This window comes from Arachis hypogaea, chromosome 3 (genome assembly GCF_003086295.3).
Source record: "Arachis hypogaea cultivar Tifrunner chromosome 3, arahy.Tifrunner.gnm2.J5K5, whole genome shotgun sequence".
Lineage (NCBI taxonomy): Eukaryota > Viridiplantae > Streptophyta > Magnoliopsida > Fabales > Fabaceae > Arachis > Arachis hypogaea.
The window spans coordinates 87,644,191-87,661,893 of NC_092038.1; positions in this window are offsets into that span (position 1 = coordinate 87,644,191).

A 17,703-nucleotide genomic window follows, 5' to 3' on the forward strand; every position below is an offset into this window, starting at 1 on the left:
AACCTTCTCCCAATGAGATAGAAAGCAATGTGGAGGTAGATTTCTCTCAACCTGCCATTTATGATTTGAGTGATGGAGAAGAGCTAGATGAAGTTGATGAACAAAGGATTGAGAATGAAGAAGTTTATGAAGAGGTGGAGATTGACAAGGAAGCAAATAAGAGGAGTAGAGCTTGCAAGGACATTGGAGATACCTCTCCCCAAGCCACCACCATCCATTCTCTCATTCAAGTGGGTAAATTCTTTATACTTAAGCTTTATTATTTCCCTTGAATATGGTTTACTTGAGACGGATGGTCAACTTAGACATATTTGTGGCTTTAAGAGTAAAAGGGAGATGGTTAGTGGTTGAAAACATCATTCTAGGTTCATTATGGTTGCATGTTCAAAGCTCAATTACAAGGTTTGGTGTAGAGCTAGATTGCTTGGGTCTAGGATGATGTTTGGTCACTTCTTTGAGAATTCTAAGTTTCTACCACCCGGATGGAACAATGATCATCAACTTAAATACGGGTGTCAAAACAAAGTGTGGGACCCCAGATCGCACAAGGAAAATCAAATTTGGGAGCCCATGGTGTGTGTAGAACTCCATCAAATCTTGGAGCTATTAATTTTGAATGATGGAGCTTATTAGAGAACCAAGCATTGGTGGGAATTCCAAGAAGAGTTTAAGCACAAGCCACCTTGAGAGGAGCTCCCCATAAGTCCAACTTAAGGATAATAAACAAAAGTGCTAGGTGGGAGACACCCCACCATGGTAAAAGCTTTTCATTTTATCTTTTTGTACATATTGGTAATTAGTTTAAATTCATGTTTGTGGTTGATTTGTTGAGTATAATTGATAGTTTAGTATGTTAAATAAGGTTTTAAGGTGTTTTGGTAGCTGTTTGGAGGTTTGGAATGCTTGGATTGGTGCAAAAACATAGAAAAAAATTTTTGAAAAAAAACAGAGCACCATCCGCGCGTACGCACACTGCACGCGTACGCGTACATCAAGCATTTTCGCCTACCCACGCGGACGCGCCATGTACACGTATGCGTAGATGCAGAAATTTCACCCCCAAGCCAAAAACCCGAGAGTTGTACGAAGCTACGCTAGCATTGTGCCTTTCGCACAAACCAACTCGCGCGTACGCGCACATGACGCATACGCATCAATCTCGAAATAAGTCGTTAATGCGGACGCGCTATGTACGCGTACGCGTCGCATCCATTGCACCACCATCCGCGCGCGCGCCATGCTCGCGTACGCGCGGATGTCCTTCCTTCACTACATTTCTTTTCTTCTCCTCTTTCCATTTCTTTCCTCATCCTTTCTTCTTCCCTTCTTCTACCCCTCATCCAACATTCCCAAACACCATTGATAACCATTTATTTTAGTTAACTAATTAGTTAGTTAGTTAGTTAGTTGATTAGTTAGTTTTCGTTTCATTTTCTCTTTTTCATTGTAAGTGTTGGATTGTTATTCTTATTTACCATTAATTGCTGCTGAGTATTAAAAAGGGATGTTATCTTAACATCATTATGTTTATAATCTTTGTTGGATTCTGTTGTTGAGGTTATATTTTACTACTTGGTTTTGAGTTTTTCATGCTTACCTTTTAAGAGTACCAAGTACATTAGATTCGCCTTCAAGCATGTTTAATCTTTTTGAATTGCATGATTTGGCCACCATGTGATTTGACTCAATTTTCTTGATTAGGCAACCTCTCGATGGATGATGTTGTGCATTTACCTTAATGTATTGAGTTTCATGATTATATGCATCCATATGTTTTTCGCTTGAATGCTTTCATGCCTCTTTAATGCTTGTTTTACTTTACAAGTTTACTTAAAACATCTCAAGCACACTAGGACAAGTGAAGTGCATGCTTCTTTTGTGACATCACCCTTTTATGCTAATGTATGTTCTAAAAGGCACCTAATTTAGAATTCACATACCTAATATTTCTTCATGTCACACTAATTCACTCACTCATTCTTAGTGATTTACCTCATTCAAACAATTATGCTTCCTTGCTTTTCTTTTCTCATCTTATGGTGTTATATTCTTGTTATTCACGATGGATGCACCACAAGCAATAACGAAAGCGGAAGAAAGAACACGCAGCAACCAGGTTGACCTAACAGCTGAAGGTAGCAATCCGGAAAGTCGCCGTACCCCCTTGCTCATCTTTGAGTACACCGAGGACGGTGCAAACTTTTAAGTGTGGGGAGGTCGTCCGATCGATCAGCAATTTTGGGTGACAAATTTCTAATTCCAACACCTTTGTATTTCATTATTTCTAGTTTTTAGGATTTTTGTTGCATTTTCTTAAATTTTGCATATATATACACAATAAGCTTAGTCAAAATAATGAAATTTTTCGAGAAATTATCTATAAGGCACCTCAATTGATTTGAGTAAAAAACTTTTTCATAGAACTTGCTTGAATTATATATATTGTGGATCATTTTTTTTAGCTAAGAACAGAAGCTTATGAGACTTGAGCCTAATGGTGTGGTTACATCTTATAACCACTTATTTTTCCTTCTTGTGTGCATTATTCTCTTTCTATGATTGTGATCTTTGATTTGTTTGATTCTTTATGTCCATTATTTTGTGTATTCATGCATTTATATGACTGAGGCCATCATTTCAATTAGCTCACTTTCCGAAATAGCCCTATCTTTTATCTTCCATTGTTAGCCAATTTGAGCCTACGCTTAACCCACTTTGTTATTAATTTAGCACATTACAAGCCTTAAAGTGGAAAATAATAAATGTCTTTATTTGGATCTTTGATTAGCTTAGGCTAGTGTGTGTGTAGCATTCAACTGTGGGAACCCTGGGACATTGGATGAATAAAAGGGTAGTTTTGTATTTTTGTTGTAAATATTGGGAATTGGATACATGCTCATGTGTAATGAATGTATAGACCTTATGCATTGATACTTTTGTATATATTTTATTGCAAAAAAAAATGAGAAAAATAAAAGAAAAAAGAAAAAGAAAAGAAAAAGAAAAATAATATGGAAAAGAAAAGAAAAAAATAGAAAAAGAAAGAAAAAGAATAAAAAGAAAGAAATATAAAGGGGACAAAATGCCCCAAAGTAAAGTCTAATAAAGATCGATGCATAACTGTTGTGAAATGAAAAGGGATACATGAGTATGTGGAAAAGTGAGAAGAATGGGTAGTTAGGTTAGCTTTGAAATTGTATAGGATGTTATAGGTTAGGTGGGAAGTTTAAGCTTATCAAAGATTCAAATTCCAAGCTCACTTAACAATATATGCATCCTACCTTGACCCTAGCCCCATTACAACCAATGAAAAGGCCTCATGATAATTGTATGCATGCATGAAATAAATGTTGATTGTTAGATGAAAAATAAATCTTGGAAAGCATGATTAGGGGAGAATTGAGTGAATCAACCCTAAACACTTGAGCAAATAGAGTGCAAACACTACCGGTGAGGGTTCGATTGCTCAATTACATGTTTCCACCTATAAGTGTCACTTTTCACGCAAGTTTGTAAAAATATTTAATAGCTCAATTCAATTGTGGTTTGCCATGGTTGTTAATACCTTTGGCCCTTGTGCTTATATATGCATTCTTGAGGAATTGATTTATTTCGACCGAGCAATTCCATTCATGTAGATAGTTGCATATAGGTAGATTGCATTTAGTTAGTTTCCATTAAATAAATGCCATACCCTTACTTCATGGTTTAAGCATGAGGACATGCTTGGTTTAAGTGTGGGGAGGTTTATAAATCCCATTTGTAGGGTTTATCTTGTGTTGAATTTAAGGGATTTTATGACTTTTTACCCATATTTATTCAATGAAATAGGATGGTTTCATGATTGTCTCCCAAATTGTGCTTAAGTGTGAAAACATGCTTTCTAGGTCCTTAATTAGCTAAATTTAATTCACCTTTGATTCCACTAGATGCCTTGACTTGTTTGTCAAGTGATTTCAGGTTGAAAAGGGCTAGAGAAGGATCAAAGGAGTGAAAGGAAAGCATACAAAGTGGAGAAGATCATGAGCTTACGCGCACCTTGCGAATTACCCCATGGACACGTACGCGTGCTGTGCGCATACGCGTCAGTGTTGGTCTATGATTTTTTAATGAAAACGTGGCCAGCGAATTCAGAAGGGTTATGGGGCCCAATCCCAACCAACTTTGGTGCCAAAAATACTATTTAAAACCAAGGATTGAAGAGCAAAGGGGGGATTCCATCATTCAAACTCATTAGGATTAGTTTAAAGTTAGTTTTAGAGAGAGAAGCTCCCACTTCTCTCTAGGATTAGGATTAGGATTAGCTTTAGTTCTTAGATCTAGGTTTAAGTCATGTTTTGATCTACTTTTCCTTTTGTAATTCTTCTTGTCCTACGTCTCTTCTCTCTAGTTTAGCATTTAATTCTTGTAATTCTCTACTTTTATGTTGATGCATTTTTGTTTCTTCTATTTTCCTTTTATGCAATTTAAGGTAATTCATATAGATCTTGTTCATTTGATTTGTTGTTGTTTAATTCCTTGCAATTGAGTAGTGTAGATTTACTTTCCTTGCAATTTTACTATGCTTTCCTTTTATTACCTTCCAAGTGTTTGATAAAATCCTTTGTTGGATTTTAGAGTAGAATTTTATGCTCTTGGCTTGGAAAGGTAACTTAGGACTTCTTGAGTTGCTAATGTCTAAGTAATTGATGATTGGGATCCATAGACTCTAGTTCTCACTAATTGAATTAGTGGAGAGTTAGGACTTATGGACTAGGATTGATATAGCTCATTTGACTTTCCTTTACTACTAGTTAGAGGATGACTTAATGGGATTGATCCTTGCCAATTCTCAAGTTGTGGTTAGTGATTAGGATAGAGATCCTTGACCACCAACCCTTGCCAAGACCTCTTTATCCATTAGTTTACTTCCTTGCCATTTACTTTATCATGTCTCTTATCAAAAACCCCAAAAGATAACTCATAACCAATAACAAGACACTTTATTACAATTCCTAGGGAGAACGACCCGAGGTTTAAATACTTCGGTTTATATTTTTAGGGGTTTGTACTTATGACAAACAATCTTTTGTATGAAAGGATTATTGCTTGGTTTAGAAACTATACTTTACAATGAGATTTTATTTGTGAATTCTAAACCATCAAAAATCCAATCATCATGCTGCTGGGGAGAAAAGTATTTTGCAACTGCAAGAATTAGAAGAACTCAGATCTCAAGCATATGAAAATGACAAAATCTACAAGGAGAAAGCTAAGAGGTGGCATGATCAATAGATAGCAAGAATAGAGTTTGTAGAAGGTCAAAAGGTGCTACTATAAAACTCAAGGCTCAAGTTCTTCCCAGGGAAACTTAAGTCAAGGTGGTCTGGACCTTCACAATCCTCAAGGTGTCTCTCTAAGGTCATGTGGAGCTCATGGAGGACAAAACACAGAGAACATTCACCGTAAATAGCCATAGACTCAAGCATTACTTCGGAGACTCACTGGATGAGCAGAGAGTGAGCTACAATCTCAACTAAAAAAGGAGGAACGTCAAGCTAGTGACAATAAAAAAGCGCTAGTTGGGAGGCACCCCAACACTCTGTATCCTTTTTTCTTACTTTCTAAAAGTATTTAGGTAGTTTATTTTCAGCTTCTTAGTTGATAGTTCTTTTGTTTACTCTCTCTTAATTATTGGGAGTGCAAGGTTGCATAATCACTTAATTGAAGTTGGTTTAATGGGTTGAGAGCTAGCTAAAGAGCTAAGTTTGGTATGGCCACTAACCCACTTAATTTAGGCATACAACCATCTGAATGAACTAATTTTGAAGGTAAGCCCAAAGATTAAGTTTGGTGTGGCCACCATCATATGAAATTTACATAGCAAACCCAACATGATTCAAGTTTGAAAGCATTTAATAAATTGGTGAGTGCATAAAAGGTGGTTTTGTTGTGTACGAATGGATTGGAAGAGAAAGAATGTGAAACAAGTAAATTTATTCCACCCTTATGAACACATTAAACCCAATGATGAAACCAATTTATTAGATGCAATGAGATTAAGTTTGGTGTCCCAAGGGACACTCATCAATTGCAATTTAATATAGGGAATGTGAAGGATTCTTTTGTCATTACTGATGGGGTTTTTAGTTTTCAATTTCAGAAGAGGCGGACCCACATAACTGATAGCTCATCAAGAAAGGAGTCAAAGTGTACTTACACCTTGGAACTCAACACCTGAGGAAAGTAAAAAAGGCAAGGATTGGTGCCTCACCCTACGCTAGGTGCCACTCCCAAGTGGAAAAACAATTAATTGTTTTTACTTCCCACCTTCCCTACCCCCTAGACTATCCTTTCTCTTATAAAAGCCACTCAACCCTCCACACTCCAAACCCAACTTCACACCTAATACCTCTGCACTTCCTTCTCTCGTTGTTCCCTTACTTCTTCTTTTTTTCTATTTGATTAGGGACAATCAAGTCCTAAGTTTGTTGTTGTGAAGTAAACCCTTGCTTTGCTCTCTGTTCCTCACCTCTTCTTCAAGTTTCTTCAACCTTTCAAGCCTCTTCTCTCACCCCAATGGCACCACCAAGAGCCTCATCATCAAAGAAGAGAAAGACCAAGGAACCAACTTCCGGATCCTCAAGTTCAAGCTTCAATGAGTACAAGTTCCTATCATCATTCAACCAAAACCAATTTTATGGTTGGGTAAGTGAGAGGCAAATCATTCTGGAGGTTGGCTTCCAACTTGGTAGGAACGAGCACCCTGAGATCAATAGGGAAATCAACAGCAAAGGATGGACACTCTTGTGAAACCCACCAAGGAAGGTGATGGAGAGCTTGGTTATAGAATTTTATGCCAATGCAGTGCCCCAACCTGGGAACCATATGGCTATCTGAGCTATGTTAGGGGGAAGGCCATTGATTATAGCCCCTCCAACATAGACAGGATGTTGATGGCGAAGCAAACAAGCTCCACCCAGAGCTATAAAGAGAGGATAAACCAACAACACCCAAGATTTGATGAAATCCTTAATGAAATATGCGTGTTGAATGTGCAGTATATTAATGACAAAGATTGAAGACCCAACCAGCTGAGGAGAAGAGATTTGAGCCCCCAAGCTAGAGGGTGGCTGGACTTTGTAAGGAGGTCTCTCAACCTAACATCCAACACCTTTGAGGTAATATTGGAGAGGGCTGTTCTCATATACAGCATCATAAAGGGAGAAAATGTGAATGTTGGGGAAATGATTGCCAGCAACATCAATATGGTGCTGAAAAGCACCAAGGATAGCACAAGGTTGGCATTTCCCAGCATCATTCAAAAGTTTTGTGATGAAGCAGGGGTTGAGAAGATCATTGATGAGGTGCTGGTGGATCAAGAAAAGCCCATAACTACCAAGAAGATGGCCAAAGTGGTGGTTGTTAACCCACTTCAAAGGGATAGAGAGCACAGAGCTCATGCTCATGTGCCATAAGGGCAACCACAATAGGAAGAAGAAGCTGAAGATCAACCACATTACCTAGCACTTCCACCACCACCATACCAACAATTTCCCGAAGGTTTCAACTGGGAGTAATTGCAAGGAGACATACACCAAATAAGAGGAGATATACACCACCTGAGAGAAGATGTCAACAAACTCATGGAACAACAACAACATTGGGACCAAATGAATAAGAACATACAACAACTCCAAGGAAGTATAGAGTCAATGAAGGAGCAGCAAGAACAGTTCAACTGGGTTGAAATGCAAGGTGCACTCAACAAAATAGTTGAGCAAAACAAATGGCATCAGAGGAACCTTGCTAAGTTTAGGCATCTTTATGATGCTAGAACCATTTCAAGGAAGCAATATGATATCAACACACAAGCAAAGCTGAATCACTTGTGTAATGCTGTGGTAGCCTTGAACCCTGGATACACAATATTCATGCAAAGAATGGAGGAGCTAAGCGCGAGATAAGAGGAAATTCTGGCTAAGCATAAGGAGGATGAAAGAAATTACATGAGAAGACTGGGATTTCAGAAGCTCAAGGACACAAAGGCACAAGAAGGATCCTCCAAGAAGGATGATGATGACTCCTCCTCCTCCAAGAAGAAAGGCAAGGGAAAAGGGCCAATGAACTGAAGCTGCTCAAGGTTGTTGAGTCCCATGGTTGACACTTTTAAAATTTTGAATTTCTATTTAGCTTGCTTTATGTTTAAATTTTTGTTTAATAAAAGTTTCGATGCTATGATAGTTTATGTTTAATGTCTGACTCCCTGAATTCTTTTATGAGTCCTTTATGTTTAGAAGAAAGAAATTGCAATGTTGTTAAAGTATCATGACCATCAAAGAATAGTTTGTTTCCATAAGAGTCTATGGTGAGTTGTGCAAAAACAAGAGCAAAAGAAACTAAAACCAAGTGAGACCATTCAAAATTAAGAGATAAGGAACCAAGTAAGGACCCTGGATGAACTTGAAACGAAATAAGTCATGATAATCAACTAGACTTGGAGGGTATGACAAGTAGAGGCTAAGGATGTCTCTTGAATATCCATAGAACCAAGAAGTAGTGAGCAACAAAGACCCAAGGCTCTGAGCATCAACTACTAGGATGGAAGGAAACACTAAATAGCTCAAAAGAGTTAGAAATCCCAGTAGATGCTTGTGGTGAAGATGTGTCAAGAAGAGAGACATGGGCAAGTAAATTCTTAGGGGTGTTTTAACACCTAGTACCCTAAAACCAACTGGTTTGGGAGTGCTAATTGAAAGCCTAACCTAAAGGGTCGTCTTGAGACAAAACACTTAGAGTCATGGTCAATTGAAAAGAAAAAGTTAAAAAGAAAGAACAACCAAAAAGAAAGAAGAAATAATCCTTACTACTTCAAGGTGACAATCAATAGAAAGGGAGCCTAAGGCAAATACTTGGAAGAATCCTCAAAAGTCTAGGAGATCATTATAACATCAATTCAATAAGGTTCATGCATGAGTTAACACTTAGTCCTACCTTTGGTAGTGAATGCTTCTCTCTAAGGTCAAGTTTCAATCCAATTAAAGACTACTCACCTTTATTTGCTTGGGACAAGCATAGCTTAAGTTTGGTGTTGTGATCACTTGTATCATTTATCCTTTTTTCTTATCTAAAAACGACCATAAAAGAGCATAATCTCATTTGATCATTGTAATTCATATACTAATTGATGAATATTATGGTACATTGCTTCGAAATGGGTTTGTACTGAATTTTAGCTGGAAAGAGCAACAAAAAGGGAAGAAAACAACAAAATAAAGCTGGGCATGTGAAACTGGCGTGCCAGTTGGAACAAACGACATGAAAGTGTGAGGGCGTGGCATGCCAGGAGCTGGGCGTGGCACGCCGGTAATGATTTCCAGAACGGATCCTTAAAGTGTTTAGATGGTCGTAGCACACCAGGAGCTGGGCGTGGCACACCAGTATCATTTTCCAGAGAGCAATATTGAAGGCCACAAAAGGGGCATGGCACGCCAAGCTGGGCGTGGCACGCCAAGACCATCACAACCATTTGGGCGTGCCACTTGGTATCGAAGGCGTCGCACACCAGCTCTGACCCATCGCTTGGGCGTGCCACTTGAAGACCCAGGCGTGGCACGCCAAGCTAAAGGAGCCATCTTAAGGTGGGCGTGCCACTTAAGCATCAAGACGTGGCACGCCAGTTCATGTTTCCAGAAGAGAGATTGAAGGCCCAAACACTTGGGCGTGCCACTTGATGTCGAGGGCGTGGCACACAAACTCTGATCTAACACTTGGGCGTGCCACTTGAGGACCTAGGCGTGGCATGCCAAGCTTGGAGGGACACACTAATATGGGCATGCCACTTGAACACCAGGGCGTGGCACGCCAATACAACTTTCCAGAGAAGGAGGTAGTGGGCCAAACATATGGGCGTGCCACTTGGTGCGAAGGCGTGGCACGCTAGCTACAATATCCCATCTGGGCGTGCCACTTGAGCCTCAGCCGTGGCACGCCGTATCATCAACCAACAAGAAGAAGACTTGGGCGTGCCACTTGAGCTTCAAGGCGTGGAACGCCAAGACTAGAAGGCCATGGGCATGCCACTTGTGTTCTGGGCATGGCACGCCAACAAGGAACCAAGCGCACATAATGGACGTGCCATGCTAGTTCAACTTTCCAAAGAGGAGAATAAGAAGTAAAAGGCCTGGGCGTGCCACTTGGGCTCGAAGGCGTGGCACGCCAGGCTAACCAAGGTTTAAAAAAGGCCTAGGCGTGGCACCTGGGCCCGAAGGTGTGGCACGCCAGGGTCACCAACACATGGGGCGTGCCACTTAAAGAGCTGGGTGTGGTGCGCCAAGCCAAAGCTGGAAGGTCACGTTTATTGAGTTTTCTTTTCCCTCCAATTTTAATTTTCTTTTCTCTTTTGTATTTTTTTTAATTTTAGTGCTAGGAGTAGTATAAATAACCCCTGAAAGTACTGAGAAAGGGGTTGTTGAATAGGAGTTTTGTTGAAGCATAGTTAGATTTACTTTTCACATCATCTTTTCCATCTCTTGTACTTTTCACTTAAGCTATGAGTAGCTAAATTCCCTCTCATTGAGAAAGGGAGCTCTGTTGTACTTGATGGACTAATGATAATGAGTTTCTTTTTCTCTTCATCTTCTCTTTGATTTGCTAGAAGGAATTTCATTTTAATGTTAGTGTTCAATCATCTTGGGAAAAAGGTTGAATGCAAAATGGGTTTCATGGAAACTTGGAAAAGGAAACATGAAACCATGCTTGAAATCCCTTCTTACACATGAGTAGAATCTGGGTTTTGGTAATTGGATATGGTGACATATAGTCCACCCATTACTTGGATCTATGATGATGTGTGGTATAATCAGGGACCAAGCATATCTCTCTTCATGAGCAATTAGACCAAGGAATTGGTTGATTATCAAGATTTGAGAGATTGAGTCACCAAGGGATTGGGGCTCAACCAATCATGATTGCCAAGAGGTCAATGAGTTGCATGATTGAAGATGAGATGAGCTGGATTTAATCTAAAGAGAATAACATCTCCTGATCTCAATGAATTTCCACTATTCTTATCTTCCCCATTCTTTATAGCTTTCATTACATTCTGTTAATCTCCATTCCCATTTACAATTAAGTCATTTATATTTCTGCACTTTAAATTCTTGCCATTTCCTTTTCTGCACTTTACTGCTTCTCTTTACTTTTGAGTCATTTACATTCCTGATTATTTACAATTCTGCAACCACACTCTATATTACTCAGCTTGACTATTTTACTCATTAATTAAAATTTCTCAAATCTACCAATCTCTGTGGATACGATCCCACTCCACTGTGGGTTATTACTTGAGGACAATTTTGGTGCATTGCCAAAAGAATGGATTCATGATTTTATATGGTAAGTGAATTTCGGTCATCATTTAACAAGCAAGTAAGCAACACCACGTATACCACCAATCAATAACATCATTAAATAAATAGAAAAAGTGTATCCAAGAGAGCAAATAGCACCAATCAATCCAATGAATTCATAAATGGAACAATGTTCCAACATAAATTGCAAACATACCATATATTGGTAAGAAAATAAATAAGACTAAGTAAGAAGTAAAATTTAAAGTGCAACAAAAAGAACAATAACTTAATTAAATGTAACTAAATTAAATAAAAACAGAGAAAGTAATGGCATAAGAATGAAACCTTAAAGGCAAGAAAGGGTAATGGTAAGTAGGATTGATAGAGAAGAAATAGAGTAAGAAGAGGAATAATAGGGAGAAGGGAAGAAAGTCACCGGAGAACGGTGGTCGCCGGTGGAGGTCTTCCGGAGATAGGGGAATAGGGGTAGTGAGGAAGGAAGAAGAAAGAACAAAGAAAGAATGGGGGAAGAAAGAAGGAAACAGAAAAAAAAATAAAAGTGGGGAGAAACGGTGCAGACTAGGTCTACGTTATTAGGATTCAAAAACAGCTATCGACACGTAAGCGTCGTCCACACGTACGCGTGGATTGGCAAACATGCAATCAACGCATACGCGCCAGCCACGCGTACGCGTGAGGTGCATTCGTGTGATTTGCACGCTTCCCGCATGGGCTCGGCGCAACTCACTGTTGCGATGCGTACGCGTCGCCGACGTGTACGCGTTGCGCGCATAGAACCATTTTAGCAGGAACCTGGTGTGACTTTCTGTCCAGGTCGTGCTGCCTTAGCACAACATTCTGTTTAGCCGTGCGGATGCATCATTTACCATCCTTTTAGCATGACACCTGTCCGCGATCTCACACGTGAGCGTCAAGCATGTGCACGCGTGGATGGGCCGTTATATATATATATATATATATATATATATATATATATATATATATATATATATATATATATATATATATATATATATATAGAAAATTAAACTTAAATATTCAAAACTAGAAATTAACACTAACATAAATAAAATGAGAATAATAAAAAGGGACTATCATACCATGGTGGGTTGCCTCCCACCTAGCACTTTTGTTTAACGTCCTTAAGTTGGACAGTCCATGAGCTTCAGTTCTCTTCTTGTGCTGGATCCTTCAAGAGGAAGATCTCCAGCTTCTTGTTGCTCTTTATCTTCTCACCATGATATAGCTTCAAGCGGTGGCCATGTACCTTGAAGAAGGTGGGGCTTGAAGGATGACTCAGATGGAAGACACCATATGGTTCTGCCTTTTTCACTATGTAGGGTCCTTCCCACCTTGATCAAAACTTTCCTGGCATGAGTCTTAGCCTTGAGTTATGGAGGAGGACCAAATCCCCAGGACTAAACTCTCTTCTCTTGATATTCTTGTCATGCACCACCTTCACCTTTTCCTTGTAGAGCCGTGAGTTCTCATATGCTTCTAGGCGAAAGCATTCCAATTTCTGCAGTTGCAGCTTCCTTTCAATGCTGGCTTTCCCCAATCCTAAGTTGCATTCCTTCACCGCCCAGTATACCTTGTGTTCCACTTCCACTGGAAGGTGACATGCCTTTCCATAGACGAGGTGGATGGACTCATTTCAATAGGTGTCTTGTATACAGTCGGATAAGCCCAAAATGCATCTGCCAGTCAAGCACTACAGTCCTTCCTATGAGACTTCACAATCTTCTCTAATATGTGCTTGATCTCCCTATTTAACACCTCGGCTTGCCCATTGGTCTGGGGATGGTAAGCTGTCGCCACCTTGTGAATAATGCCTTGTTTCTTCAGCAGACCTGTCATTCCCCTGTTACAGAAATGAGAGCCTTGATCCCTCACGATTGCTCGTGGTGATCCAAAGCAACAAGTTATATTATTCCTAGTAATGATTGCGCATCATGTTGTGTTTTTCTATGCTTTTTCACACAAGAAATTAATGTTTAGTGCTTAATTATTGAGTATTTTTGTGCTTAAGTCATATATTTCTTTGATCTCTTTAAATTGATTTGTTTTGTAGAAAATAGTAGAAAAAGAAGCAAAAAGCACAAAATAAGCTCAAAAACAAAAAAGGAGTAGAGCTTTGAAGCTGTTGAAGTTAGCAACTCCTTCCCTTTTTAACAACAAAGGTGTTGGCAACTTGACTTTTTTAAGTTGGCAACGCCTTCTTTAATTCAAAACATGGAAGGTTGGAGATCAAAGCATGAAGGCATTGGCAACTAGATTCTCAAGTTGGCAATGCCTTCCTTAATTCAAACATGAAAAGGTCAAAAGCTGGCTTCATTTAGAGCGTCAGAATCTGAAGACGTTGGCAACTTGGAAGAACAAAGGCGTGCTCACAAAAAACTCCTGCGATTTTGGCAGGCTGACCTTACCCTCTTCAATGGAGCATAACTTGAGCTACAGAGAGATCCAATTGAGGTGCTTCCAGTTGCGTTGGAAATCTGACATTTAGAGCTTTCCAATGATGTATAATAGTCTATAGTGGAGCACAAAATTGAAGCTCAAACCATAGGCAACTTTAAGCCCCAAAAACAAGCACAAGAATCTTGAATCCATGGAGGTAACAAGCACGTTGGCAACTTGGAAACCAAGTTGGCAACGCCCTTGTAAGAAGCTCCAGTCCTGGGAAGCAATATGCACGTTACCAACGCCACTTTGTGAAGGCGTTATTGCCACTAACGCCCAAGTGACCCCTGGAGCTTGGTTTTAGTTCAATCAAATTACTTCAAGGTCCACACAAACTCATCGGCAAGTGTACCGGGTCGCATCAAGTAGTAATAACTCACAAGAGTGAGGTCGATCCCACAGGGATTGATGGATTGAGCAATTTTAGTTTGGTGATGAATTTAGTTAAGCGAATATTTGGTGATTTGAGTGATTTTGATTAACAGAAGCTAAATTTCAAGTAAGTAAAGGTGCAGAATGTAAATTGGCTGAAAATTAAAGTGCAGAAGAAGTAAAATTGTAGAAACTTAAAGTGCAAGAAAGTAAAAGAGCTGAAACTTAAATTGCAAGAAAAGTAAATTACAGAAACTTAAAGTGCAATAAACGTAAATTGCTGAATCTAAATTGCTGAGAAATTTAAATTGCTTGAAGAATAAAAGGATTTAGGTGCTGGGATTCAGGATTGAATAAGAAAATGCAAGTTAAAGTAAATAAGAGAGCTATGAGATGAAGAGATTCAGCTCAGTAGCCAACCAGAAATGGAAAATTGCATAAAGGAACAAACAACAAGAAAACTTAGCTCACTTATGAAATTCTAAAAGAGAAACTAAAGACCGAAGAAGAGCAATGAGATCAGAAGGAGATCTAGATCCCAATCACTCCCTTGACCAAACATAAAAGAAATTGCAGAAGAAATAAAAATGAAAACAGCAGAGAAGATCTTGATCCAATTCTCCAATTCTCAGAACTAGATGAAAGGAAAGCAAAGATGATTCTCAGATCAAGAAATTCAATGGAGTTCTTCAATTTGAATTCCAAAAACCCAATACAGAAAGTAGAAGTATCAGAAGAAGGAAAATGAAAACAGAAAGAAAAACTAGATCTAATCCCAATTCCCAAATTCAAAACAAATGAGAATTTAAAAGTGCACAACTAAAATGAGCTAAAGGGTCCCTTACAAATCAAATTAACTCATATTTATACACTTTCTATTTTTGTTTTCAAAGCTTAGAGTGGGCTTTTCCAATTTGGATTTGAAGGAAAGTGGATCTGGGTGGCTTTGGTTCAAGTGGCATGGGTTAGAGGCATGCTCCAGTGGAGCACTCCATTTGGTTTTGTGAACGTTGCGTTCACTTGCCTTGGACCAAGTTTGGTGCATGCTTGACCCCTCCACTAGCGTTCAATAAGTGAACGCTGCGCTCCTTAATTGAGCGCTACACTTGATGATTCAATGAGTGATAAACCATTATCTTATGATTTATATTGTGTTTAATTGAGTGGTTTTATCAAGTCTTTACCTACTTATTCATATGATTAGCATGATATTACAATTCCTTCCCAAAGTTGTTCTATGGTTGAAAACTTGCTTCCTAGAATCTTTTTATTGTGTATTTTAATCCCCCTTTATACCATTCGATGCTGTGATCCGTGTGTTAAGTGTTTCAGGCTTTATAGGGCAGGAATGGCTTAGAGGATGGAAAGAAAGCTTGCAAAAAGGGAAGAAGCACAAGAAATAAAGGAGACAACCAGCGAACAGTGACGCGGACGCATGGCTCACACGACCGCGCGATTTGGACAAAATCACAGAGACGCGTGCGCGTGCTTGACGCGTACGCATGGATTGGAGTTCGCGCAAACGACGCGAGCGCGTGCCTGATGTGCACGGGTGGAGAGGAAAATGTCAAACGATGCATACGCATGACCAACACGTACGCATTATGAGTGCGATCTGCATAATTAACATAAATCGTTGGGGGCGATTTCGGGCCGCGTTTTGACCCAGTTTTCGGCCCAGAAACACAGAATAAAGCCAGGGAACATGCAGAGACTCAAGAGATACTGAAGACAACATTTATAATTCACAATTTTAGGTTTAGATGTAGTTTTTAGAGAGAGAGGCTCTCTCCTCTCTCTTAGGTTTTAGGATTTAGGATTTCTTTTAGGATTAGGATTTCTACTTCTCAATTTATAGGTTCAATGTTCCTTTTATTTATTTTCCCAATTTAATTTATGCACTTTTCCATGTTAGATTTGATTTCTTTTATTAATGCAATTTGATGTATTTCAGATATATGATTTTTAATTAGCTTTCTATATTCTTGGCTTTGGTTGAGTAATTAGAGACTCTTAAGTTATCAAACTCTTTTGTTGATTGATAATTGGATGTTTCTTATTGACTTGAATTCCACTAACTCTAGTCATTCTTTGGGAATTGACTAGGAATTGAGGATTCATATTGATTTATCCACTTGACTTACCTTCATAGTTAGAGGTTGACTAAGTGGGAGCAATGAGCAATTCTCATCACAATTGATAAGGATAAGTATGATAGGACTTCTAATTTTCATACCTTGCCAAGAGTTTTCTTAGCTATTGATTTATTAATTCCTGCAATTTATTTCTCTTGTTCAAACCTTTCAAAAACCCAAAAATATTGTTTTCCATAACCAATAATAAAACACACCTCCCTGCAACTCCTTGAGAAGACGACCCGAGGTTTGAATACTTTGGTTTATAAATTTTACTAGGTTTGTTACTTGTGACCACCAAAAATTTTGCACGAAAGGACTTTTGTTGGTTTAGAAATTATACTTACAACGCGATTATATTTCTATGAAATTCTATACTGGCAATAATCTAATCATCAAAATGGCGCCATTGCCGGGGAATTGCAAACGTGTGCCTTATTATTGGTTATTGTAAATATTTTTCTTGTTTGTTTTCTTTGCTTTGATCTAAAAATTCTATGTTTAGTGTCATTTTATTGTTTTTCTCTTTCCTCATTAATTTCAAAAATATCTTTTCTCTTTATTTTAATTGATTTTTTTTTTTAAATTACAAAAAAAATTCAGATTTTTATTTTTAAATTTTTATCTTATCTTATCTTAGTTTTAAATTTCAAATTCAAATCTTTTTCAAAAATGATATCTTTTTCAAAATCTTATCTTATCTTATTTCAAAATCAAAATTCAAATTTCAATATTTAAATTCCAAATTTCAAAATTCAAATTTCAAAATTTAAAATTCAAAATTTAATTTTCAAATTCAAAATTTAAATTTCAAAACCTTTTAATTTAAAAACTTATCTTCTCTTACCTAACTTATCTTATCTTTACTAATCTTAAAATCAAATCTTTTTCAAATATTTTCTCTTATCTTATTTTATTTTATTTTCTTTTGCTTGTTTATTTGTTTTTGTTTTTTATTTTTATTAGCTACTATCAGTTCTCACCCCTATCGCTTTGAGTTTGGTTCCAATGTTGTTGCAAGGAATGGAAATTATAACAGGAACATGCATCAAGGTCAAAACAATCAGAGATGGACGGAGCCACGAGGATCTGATCACCCTTTTGGCAACAACACCTTCCAAGATACCATGGACAACGACTATTCTACAATACATGCCAAGACAATAGTTATGGTGGAACTCTTCGTGACAACCAACCTCCACCAAATTACTATGGTCAAGAGCCATTCCAGGGAGCGTACCAAGATGATGAATATGATGGACCCCCTTGTAATTACCAGCAAGCCCACCATATGCTCATGAATCACCTCCCCAACACACCTTTGAACCACCATACTCACAAGCCCCTACTACCAAACACCCTCATCTGATCCTAACCCTTAT